The following is a 10,997-nucleotide window of genomic DNA, read 5'->3' as shown; positions in this document are numbered from 1 at the left end:
GAATCCTGCTTGGTTTTTTGTTTGTTTCTTAACTACTGTATCAGAAAAGATCATAAAAACTCTTTGAGGGCCTCCCATGTTTCAGGTATTTTGCATATTTTGCTGATCATTTTCATAAAATTCCTATGATATAAGCACCATTGTTCCAATTTCATAAATAATGACATTCAGGCCCAGAAGGATAGATATGTTGGCCCCGACACCCACAGCTAGAAAGTGGTAGAGCTGAGGTTTTAGACTGCTGTGACAATCCACTGCCTGCATTGGTCAGCCTATACTGACCTTTAAAAAAAAATAGGGGACAGCTGGATGGCTCAGTTGGTTAGGTGTTGGCTGTTGGCTCAGGTCATTATCCCAGAGTCCTGAGATCAAGCACCACATCGGGCTCCCTTCTTAGTGGGGTCTGCTTCTCCCTCTCTCTGTGGGGTCTGCTTCTCCCTTTGTCTCTCCCCCTGTGTTCTCTGTCTCTCAAAGAAATAAATAATATCATTTTATAAAATTTCCATATTTTTGAAAGTCACCAATGTAAATGAAAATATTCTTTACCATTGCTATGTTATCACTCTATTTACTTTTAGAGTTTTGCTCTTGCAAATAATACTTTTCCTTCACGTGAAATACTATGTTTATAACATTGTATTATATTTGAGGGTGGTAGATAAGGAAAGGCATATATACATGACTAAGTCCTGGGAGTTGTTGCTTTAAGCCGTATTGTGTGCTGAAAAGTATGCTATGTGGCATGTAGAGGCACACACTGACAAATGGACCAGATTTCTATTCCTTCAACACCTTTTACCTTCTAGAAGGGCATGCCTGCCCCTGGATAGTCAAAACCCACACATATGGTACTTGTATAGGAAACATCTACTGCACTACCTGCAGATTGGACGTGGATGTTTTTACCTTCATGTTTCTTTATGAAAGAGATGAATTCAACAAACCTTCAGCAATGCCTACCATGTGTCATGTAGTGTGCTTCATGCAGGATATGGCAAAGAACAGATCATGGTCCCAGCACTGAAGTACCTCACAGGAAGACAAAGAATGGAATGTCATTTGTGAATTAGAAGTCTCTAGAGGGTGCATTTGCAGCACAGGAGAGGGAAAGAGGAAGAGGAGACATGGAATAGGCCTGAGGAAGAACAGAGGCAATAGGAACAGGAGTCAAGTCAGGGGACCTGTGTCCTCGTGACTTTGACTATGAACATGTATGCCTGTACCTGGAAATTCTAGATTTGGGGGACTCACAGACATGAGTCCGTATTCCTGGAAGTTGATAATTTTTACCAAAACAAGAATCACATTGCCAGGCTTATATTTGTTAATTAATTTCTGCAGTTCAGTTTCCTTACAGGTGTGATTTCTGTATATCAGTCACTTTGTATCTGCAAAGCCTAGGGGAATTTCAGAACTTCTCCCACTGGGAGGACATTTCAGAAACTGAAAGATTATTAGAAAGGCCAACACGGATTAGGAAGCCAGGAGGTCAACAATACACCGGTACTAGAAGCTACTGAACGTAGGCAATGGGATGGGGGTCAGAAAATCCATATATACCACACACTTTGGTAGGCTCTGGGATTAGTGGGATCATTCAAGCTGATCCAACCGTCGTAGTACAGAAAATCATACAGGCAGATCTTAAATCCAGTGGTGTGTAAAGATTTTTCTAGATTGCTCATCAAAGAAGTGTTTTACACACACACACACACACACACACACACACACACACACACGCACAACTAGAATTCTGGAACTCAGCTAGAATCATAGAGTGTAGGAGCCAGTCTGTCTCACTCTAAAGACTCAAGGAATGTCTGATATCAGACCCTTTTGCTCTTTTAAAGATTTATTTATTTTAGAAAGAGAGAGGCAAGGGGCAGAGGGAGAGAGAGAATCCTAAAGCAGACTCCACATTGATCGTGGTACCCACTGTGAGGCTCAGTCCCAGTACCCCGAGATCATGACCTAAGCCAAAACCAAGAGTCAACCGGTTAACCAGCCGAGGCACCCAGGTGCCCCCAGGTCCCTTTTCATAGTAATTTATTTCAATTTAACTCAGAGCCCTTACCTGCAATTCTCCTGACTGTACATGTCTTTTGTTACCCCGTAAGATATCCTTGGAACTGAATGTTCTGCTTTATCCAAAGGGCAGGGACCGAATGGGCAGCTCCAGCTTGCAACTCCTTCAGACTAAGTATGGCAGTCATCTTAGCAGGAAATGTCCTCATGGTTACTGCCACACTTCAAGCTGTTCCTTCTTGCCTCTATATTGCAATTAATTTTTACTACGTGAGAGTTAGAATTCTCTGCACTGTGACTATGGCTGTGCTTATTTTCATTTGCACCTTAGATCTACATGTGGTTATGGCTGGGCAGAAATCAAGTCCCATTCCCTCCGGTAAGTTGGGTAATACAGAGAATGACCTTAGCTATGATAGATTCAATATGCTAATAACATAAATACCTGATATCAGTGTTCTTTTGCTGCACAACAAGTTGCCACAAATTTAGCATCTTAAGTCAACCCATATTTATCATTTCACAGTTTCTGTATGTCAGATATGTGGCATGGATATGGCAGGGATCTAGTGAGTTCTCTGCTCAGGTTGTCCCAGGGTGAAATCAATGTGTCAGTTGGGCCGGGATCTTACCTGGTGGCTCTGGAGAGGAAGCTATTTCCCAGTTCATCCAGGTGGTTGGAGGAATTTAGCTTCCATGGTGCAGGATGTTGTCGGGGTTGCTCTCAGATTCTAGAGGCTGCCTGTATTTCTCTGCATGTGGTTCTCTCCATCTTCAAGCAAGGAGTGGTGTGTCAAATCCTTCTTGTGCTTCACATCTCTCCTGCTTGACCTTCTGCTGCTAGCCAGAGAAAACTGTCTGCCTTTAACAAGCTCCTGTGATTAAATCAGGCTCTTTTGGATAATCTCTCTACTTATGGTCAATTGTTTAGTAACCTTCATTATACCTGTAAGATCCCTCTAGCCATGTAACTTAACGCAAATATGGACAAGATAATTCTTCTTATTTATGGTATCTGAGATTATGGTGGGAAATCCTGGGAGACAGTTTTAGAATGCTACCTACCACAGCCTTTAATAACCATCACTTAATTATTTACGGAAACCTTCTTTTGTGACCCTGATTGTTTGAACCCTGTGACCATAACGCCCACTCTTTACTGAGTTATATCATGTCAGCATGTAGTTGTACTTCAATAAGGGACTTGTGCCTTCCCAAGTATATTATTCAGAGTTTTCCAGATGAACAGAATCAATAGGGTATAGATGTATGTATGTACATATACATATGTATGTATATGTATGTATTCAACTCTCAGTACAGAACATCATACAGGCAGATCTTAACCCCAGTGGTCTGTGTTTATTTGTCAAGATTGTTTATAAAAGAAGTGCTCTACACACACAAATACACACCTACACACACACTTAATAAACTAGAATTCTGGAACTCAGCTAGGATCACAGAATGCTGGAGCCAGACTGTCTGACTCTAAAGCCTCAAAGAATGTCTATGACATCAGGCCATTTTTCTTTTTTAAAGATGTATTTATTTGAGTGAGAGAGAGAGAGAAGGGTTGGGCAGAGGGAGAGAAAGAGAATCCTAAAGCAGTCTCCCCACTGATTGTGGTGCCCATCGTGGGGCTTGATCTCAGGACCCTGAGATCATGATGTGGGCCCAAACCAAGAGTCAGCTGCTTAACCAACTGAGCCACCCAGGTTCCCCCAGACCCTTCTTCATAATAATTTATTTCAACTTATCTCAGAGCCCTTATCTGCAATTTCCCTGACTGTGCATATCTGTTGTTGCCCCGTAAGATAGCTTGGAACTGAATGTTCTTCCTTATCTAAAGGGCAGGGACTGAATGGGCAGCTCCAGCTTGCAACTGCTTGACAATAAGTATGGCAGTCTTCTTAGCAGGAAATGTCCCCATTGTTTTATACATATATATAAAGAAAGTGTGAAATTGTATATATTTTAATATGTCAATATATAATAAGATATATTTATTTTATATTATAATATTTATATGACAAATATGTATATGTAATAGAAGAATATATGTAATAATATTTGTATTTATATCATATTTATATATAAATCGATAATATTGGTTTGTGTATGTGTGTGTGTGTATTTATATATACCAGTAAATTTCCTCATTGATTTATATATATATATATAAATATATATATATCAAGGTTTTATACACATACACACACACACACAGAGTAAGAGAGAGAGAAATTTATTATAAGGAATTGGCTCACAAGATTATGGGGTCTAGTAATAATAACATCTATGCCAGCATGGTAAAGAGCCAGATGAGCTCTGGTGTAGTTCCAGTCCAAGTCAAAAAGCCTGAGAACCAGGAGAGGTGATGGTTTAATTTGCAGTCCTACAGCTGCTGAGATCAGGTCTCAGGAAGGTCTGATCTTTCAGTTTGAGTCTAAAGGCAGGACAAGAGCAGTGTCCCATCTCAAGCAGTCTGGCAAGAAGGGTTCCCTCTTGCTTGAGTGAAAGCCAGCCTTTTTGATCCATGTAGCCTTCAAATTAGAGAGGGCAATCTTTTCACTTCTTCTTCCTGTGCAAATGTTAGTCTCGTCCATAAACATCTTCACAGACACACTCAGAATAATGTTTGACCTAATGTCTGGCCACCCTTTGGCTCAGTCAAGTTGACACATAAGTTTACATAATTTATATAATAAATTTACATAAATGTACCCATAATACCAAGCCTCTTCACACAGTCCATGGACTAAGATTGATTTTTAAATTTCCTTTGTATCTTAGTTGAATACTCTCTTTTCATGTTTCCTAACTATAAAATCCATTTGTGAATGATTTCACATTCAGTTGCATGTTAACCAATTACCTTTAAGTTTACATGTGTATAGGGAAAACAGATGCACAAGAAGTTTACATTCTTTACCATAAAGGGGAAGTTTGCATCAAGTCACATGCAAATTTAACAAAAGCTAACATTTATGAAATATTTACCATATTTGGCAAGTCCTTTTGTAAGCTCTGTAGGTGCTTTACCTCATTTGGTCAGCACAATACCATGACACATGTGTCATTAGTCGCTCTGTTTTTTTTTGTTTTTTTTTTTTTTTAATCTTTTTTTTATTTTTATTTTTTTTAAAGATTTATTTATTTATTTGACAGAGAGATTACAAGTAGGCAGAGAGGCAGGCAGAGAGGAGGAGGAAGCAGGCTCCCTGCCGAGCAGAGAGCCCGATGCGGGACTCGATCCCAGGACCCTGAGATCACAACCTGAGCCGAAGGCAGCGGCTTAACCCACTGAGCCACCCAGGTGCCCTGAATTTTTTATTTTATATAAACATATATTTTTATGTCCAGGAGTACAGATCTGTGAATCACCAGGTTTACACACTTCACAGCACTCACCCAAGCACATACCCTCCCCAATGTCCATAATCCCACCCCCTTCTCCCAAACCCCCTCCCCCCAGCAACCCTCAGTTTGTTTTGTGAGATTAAGAGTCACTTGTGGTTTGTATCCCTCCCAATCCCATCTTGTTTCATTGATTCTTCTCCTACCCACTTAAGCCCCCATGTTGCATCACCACTTCCTCATATCAGGGAGATCATATGATAGTTGTCTTTCTCTGCTTGGCTTATTTCACTAAGCATGATACGCTCTAGTTCCATCCATGTTGTCGCAAATGGCAAGATTTCATTTCTTTTGATGGCTGCATAGTATTCCATTGTGTATATATAGCACATCTTCTTGATCCATTCATCTGTTGATGGACATCTAGGTTCTTTCCATAGTTTGGCTATTATGGACATTGCTGCTATAAACATTCGGGTGCACGTGCCCCTTGGATCACTACGTTTGTATCTTTAGGGTAAATACCCAATAGTGCAATTGCTGGGTCATAGGGCAGTTCTATTTTCAACATTTTGAGGAACCTCCATGCTGTTTTCCAGAGTGGCTGCACCAGCTTGCATTCCCACCAACATTGTAGGAGGGTTTCCCTTTCTCCGCATCCTCGCCAGCATCTGTCATTTCCTGACTTGTTGATTTTAGCCATTCTGACTGGTGTGAGGTGATATCTCACTGTGGTTTTGATTTGTATTTCCCTGATGCCAAGTGATATGGAGCACTTTTTCATGTGTCTGTTGGCCATCTGGATGTCTTCTTTGCAGAAATGTCTGTTCATGTCCTCTGCCCATTTCTTGATTGGATTATTTGTTCTTTGGGTGTTGAGTTTGCTAAGTTCTTTATAGATTCTGGACACTAGTCCTTTATCTGATATGTCGTTTGCAAATATCTTCTCCATTCTGTCAGTTGTCTTTTGATTTTGTTAACTGTTTCCTTTGCTGTGTAAAAGCTTTTGATCTTGATGAAATCCCAATAGCTCATTTTTGCCCTTGCTTCCCTTGCCTTTGGCGTTCTTCCTAGGAAGATGCTGCTGCGGCTGAGGTCGAAGAGGTTGCTGCCTGTGTTCTTCTCAAGGATTTTGATGAATTCCTTTCGCACATTGAGGTCCTTTATCTATTTTGAGTCTATTTTTGTGTGTGGTGTAAGGAAATGGTCCAATTTCATTTTTCTGCATGTGGCTGTCCAGTTTTCCCAGCACCATTTATTGAAGAGGCTGTCTTTTTTCCATTGGACATTCTTTCCTGCTTTGTCAAAGATTAGTTGACTGTAGAGTTGAGGGTCTATTTCTGGGCTCTCTATTCTGTTCCATTGATCTATGTGTCTGTTTTTGTGCCAGTACCATGCTGTCTTCATGATGACAGCTTTGTAATAGAGCTTGAAGTCCGGAATTGTGATGCCACCAACGTTGGCTTTCTTTTTCAATATTCCTTTGGGTATTCGAGGTCTTTTCTGGTTCCATATAAATTTTAGAATTATTTGTTCCATTTCTTTGAAAAAGATGGATGGTACTTTGATAGGAATTGCATTAAATGTGTAGATTGCTTTAGGTAGCATAGACATTTTCACAATATTTATTCTTCCAATCCAGGAGCATGGAATATTTTTCCATTTATTTGTGTCTTCCTCAATTTCTTTCATGATTACTTTATAGTTTTCTGAGTATAGATTCTGTGCCTCTTTGGTTAAGTTTATTCCTAGGTATCTTATGGTTTTGGGTGCAATTGTAAATGGGATTGACTCCTTAATTTCTCTTTCTTCTGTCTTGCTGTTGGTGTAGAGAAATGCAACTGATTTCTGTGCATTGATTTTATATCCTGACACTTTACTGAATTCCTGTATAAGTTCTATCAGTTTTGGAGTGGAGTCTTTTGGGTTTTCCACATATAGTATCATATCATCTGCGAAGAGTGATAATTTGACTTCTTCTTTGCCGATTTGGATGCCTTTAATTTCCTTTTGTTGTCTGATTGCTGAGGCTAGGACCTCTAGTACTATGTTGAATAGCAGTGGTGATAATGGACATCCCTGCCGTGTTCCTGACCTTAGTGGAAAAGCATTCAGTTTTTCTCCATTGAGAATGATCTTTGCAGTGGGTTTTTCATAGATGGCTTTGATGATATTGAGGTATGTACCCTCTATCCCTACACTTTGAAGAGTTTTAATCAGGAAGGGATGCTGTACTTTGTCAAATGCTTTTGCAGCATCTATTGAGAGTATCATATGGTTCTTGTTCTTTCTTTTATTGATGTGTTGTATCACATTGACTGATTTGCGTATGTTGAACCAACCTTGCAACTCTGGAATAAATCCCACTTGGTCGTGGTGAATAATCCTTTTAATGTACTGTTGAATCCTATTAGCTAGTATTATGTTGAGTATTTTCGCATCTGTGTTCATCAAGGATATTGGTCTATAGCTCTCTTTTTTGATGGGATCCTTGTCTGGTTTTGGGATCAAGGTGATGCTGGCCTCATAAAATGAGTTTGGAAGTTTTCCTTCCATTTCTATTTTTTGGAACAGTTTCAGGAGAATAGGAATTAGTTCTTCTTTAAATGTTTGGTAGAATTCCCCCGGGAAGCCGTCTGGCCCTGGGCTTTTGCTTGTTTGGAGATTTTTAATGACTGTTTCAAGCTCCTTACTGGTTATGGGTCTGTTCAGGCTTTCTATTTCTTCCTGGTTCAGTTGTGGTAGTTTATATGTTTCTAGGAATGCATCCATTTCTTCCAGATTGTCAAATTTATTGGCGTAGAGTTGCTCATAGTATGTTCTTATAATAGTTTGTATTTCTTTGATGTTAGTTGTGATCTCTCCTCTTTCATTCATGATTTTATTTATTTGGGTCCTTTCTCTTTTGTTTTTGATAAGTTGGGCCAGGGGTTTATCAATTTTATTAATTCTTTCAAAGAACCAGCTCCTAGTTTCGTTGATTTGTTCTATTGTTTTTTTGGTTTCTATTTCATTGATTTCTGCTCTGATCTTTATGATTTCTCTTCTCCTGCTGGCCTTAGGGTTTCTTTCTTGTTCTTTCTCCAGCTCCTTTAGGTGTAGGCTTAGGTTGTGTACCTGAGACCTTTCTTGTTTCTTGAGAAAGGCTTGTACCGCTATATATTCTCCTCTCAGGACTGCCTTTGTTGTGTCCCACAGATTTTGAACCGTTGTATTCTCATTATCATTTGTTTCCATGATTTTTTTCAATTCTTCTTTAATTTCCTGGTTGACCCATTCATTCTTTAGAAGGATGCTGTTTAGTCTCCAAGTATTTGTGTTCTTTTCAAACTTCGTTTTGTGGTTGAGTTCTAGCTTTAGAGCATTGTGGTCTGAAAATATGCAGGGAATGATCCCAATTTTTGATACCGGTTGAGTCCTGATATAGGCCCGAGGTTGTGATCTATTCTGGAGAATGTTCCATGTGCACTAAGAAGAATGTGTATTCTGTTGCTTTGGGATGAAATGTTCTGAATATATCTGTGATGTCCATCTGGTCCAGTGTGTCATTTAAGGCGTTTATTTCCTTGCTGATCTTTTGCTTGGATGATCTGTCCATTTCAGTGAGGGGAGTGTTAAAGTCCCCTACTATTATTGTATTATTGTTGATGTGTTTCTTTGATTTTGTTATTAATTGGTTTATATAGTTGGCTGCTCCCAAGTTGTAGGCATAGATACTTAAAATTGTTAAATCTTCTTGTTGGACAGACCCTTTGAGTATGATATAGTGTCCTTCCTCATCTCTTATTATAGTCTTTGGCTTAAAATCTAATTGATCTGATATAAGGATTGCCACTCCTGCTTTCTTCTGATGTCCATTAGCATGGTAAATTCTTTTCCACCCCCTCACTTTAAATCTGGAGGTGTCTTCGGGCTTAAAATGAGTTTCTTGGAGGCAACATATAGATGGGTTTTGTTTTTGTATCCATTCTGATACCCTGTGTCTTTTGACAGGGGCATTTAGCCCATTAACATTCAGGGTAACTATTGAGAGATATGAATTTAGTGCCATTGTATTGCCTGTAAGGTGACTGTTACTGTATATGGTCTCTGTTCCTTTCTGATCTACCACTTGTAGGCTCTCTCTTTGCTTAGAGGGCCCCTTTCAATATTTCCTGTAGAGCTGGTTTGGTATTTGCAAACTCTTTCAGTTTTTGTTTGTCCTGGAAGCTTTTAATCTCTCCTTCTATTTTCAATGATAGCCTAGCTGGATATAGTATTCTTGGCTGCATGTTTTTCTTGTTTAGTGCTCTGAAAAATCATGCCAGCTCTTTCTGGCCTGCCAGGTCTCTGTGGATAAGTCAGCTGCCAATCTAATATTTTTACCATTGTATGATACAGACTTCTTTTCCCGGGCTGCTTTCAGGATTTTCTCTTTGTCACTGAGACTTGTAAATTTTACTATTAGGTGACGGGGTGTGGGCCTATTCTTATTGATTTTGAGGGGCGTTCTCTGAACCTCCTGAATTTTGATGCTCATTCCCTTTGCCATATTGGGGAAATTCTCCCCAATAATTCTCTCCAGTATACCTTTTGCTCCCCTCTCTCTTTTTTCTTCTTCTGGAATCCCAATTATTCTAATGTTGTTTTGTCTTATGGTGTCACTTATCTCTCGAATTCTCCCCTCATGGTCCAGTAGCTGTTTGTCCCTCTTTTGCTCAGCTTCTTTATTCTGTCATTTGGTCTTCTATATCACTAACTCTTTCTTCTGCCTCATTTATCCTAGCAGTGAGAGCCTCTATTTTTGATTGCACCTCATTAATAGCTTTTTTGATTTCAACTTGTTTAGATTTTAGTTCTTTTATTTCTCCAAAAAGGGCTTTTATATCTCTCGAGAGGGTTTCTCTAATATCTTCCATGCCTTTTTCGATCCCGGCTAGAACCTTGAGAATTGTCATTCTGAACTCTAGATCTGACATATTACCAATGTCTGTATTGATTAGGTCCCTAGCCTTCGGTACTGCCTCTTGTTCTTTTTTATGTGTTGAATTTTTCCGTCTTGTCATTTTGTCCAGATAAGAGTATATGAAGGAGCAAGTAAAATACTAAAAAGGTGGCAACAACCCCAGGAAAATATGCTTTCACCAAATTAGAAGAGATCCCAAATCGTGAGGGGCGAGAAAGGGGATAAAAAGAGGTTCAAAAATGAAGAAAGAAAAAAAAAGAAAAAAGAAGAAAAAAGAAAAGAAAAGAATTTTAAAAAAAGAAAACACATTAGAAAAATATAAAAAAGAAAAAATATATATATTAGATAAACTAGTTAAAAAACGTTAAAAAAGAAAAAGGTAAAAGTTAAAAAAAAAAATTTTACCCGAAGGCGAGAGAAAAAAAAACAAAAAATGAAAAAGAAAAAAATTAAATTAACTGCAAGACTAAAAAAAATCACAGGGAAAAGGCCATGAGTTCCGTGCTTGGCTTTCTCCTCCTCTGGAATTCTGCTGCTCTCTTTGGTATTGAAACCGCACTCCTTGGTAGGTGAACTTGGCCTAGGCTGGATTTCTTGTTGATCTTCTGGGGGAGGGGCCTGTTGTAGTGATTCTCAAGTGTCTTTGCCCCAGGCAGAATTGCACCGC

Source organism: Mustela lutreola, chromosome X (genome assembly GCF_030435805.1).
Source record: "Mustela lutreola isolate mMusLut2 chromosome X, mMusLut2.pri, whole genome shotgun sequence".
NCBI lineage: Eukaryota > Metazoa > Chordata > Mammalia > Carnivora > Mustelidae > Mustela > Mustela lutreola.
This window is presented reverse-complemented; position numbering follows the sequence as displayed.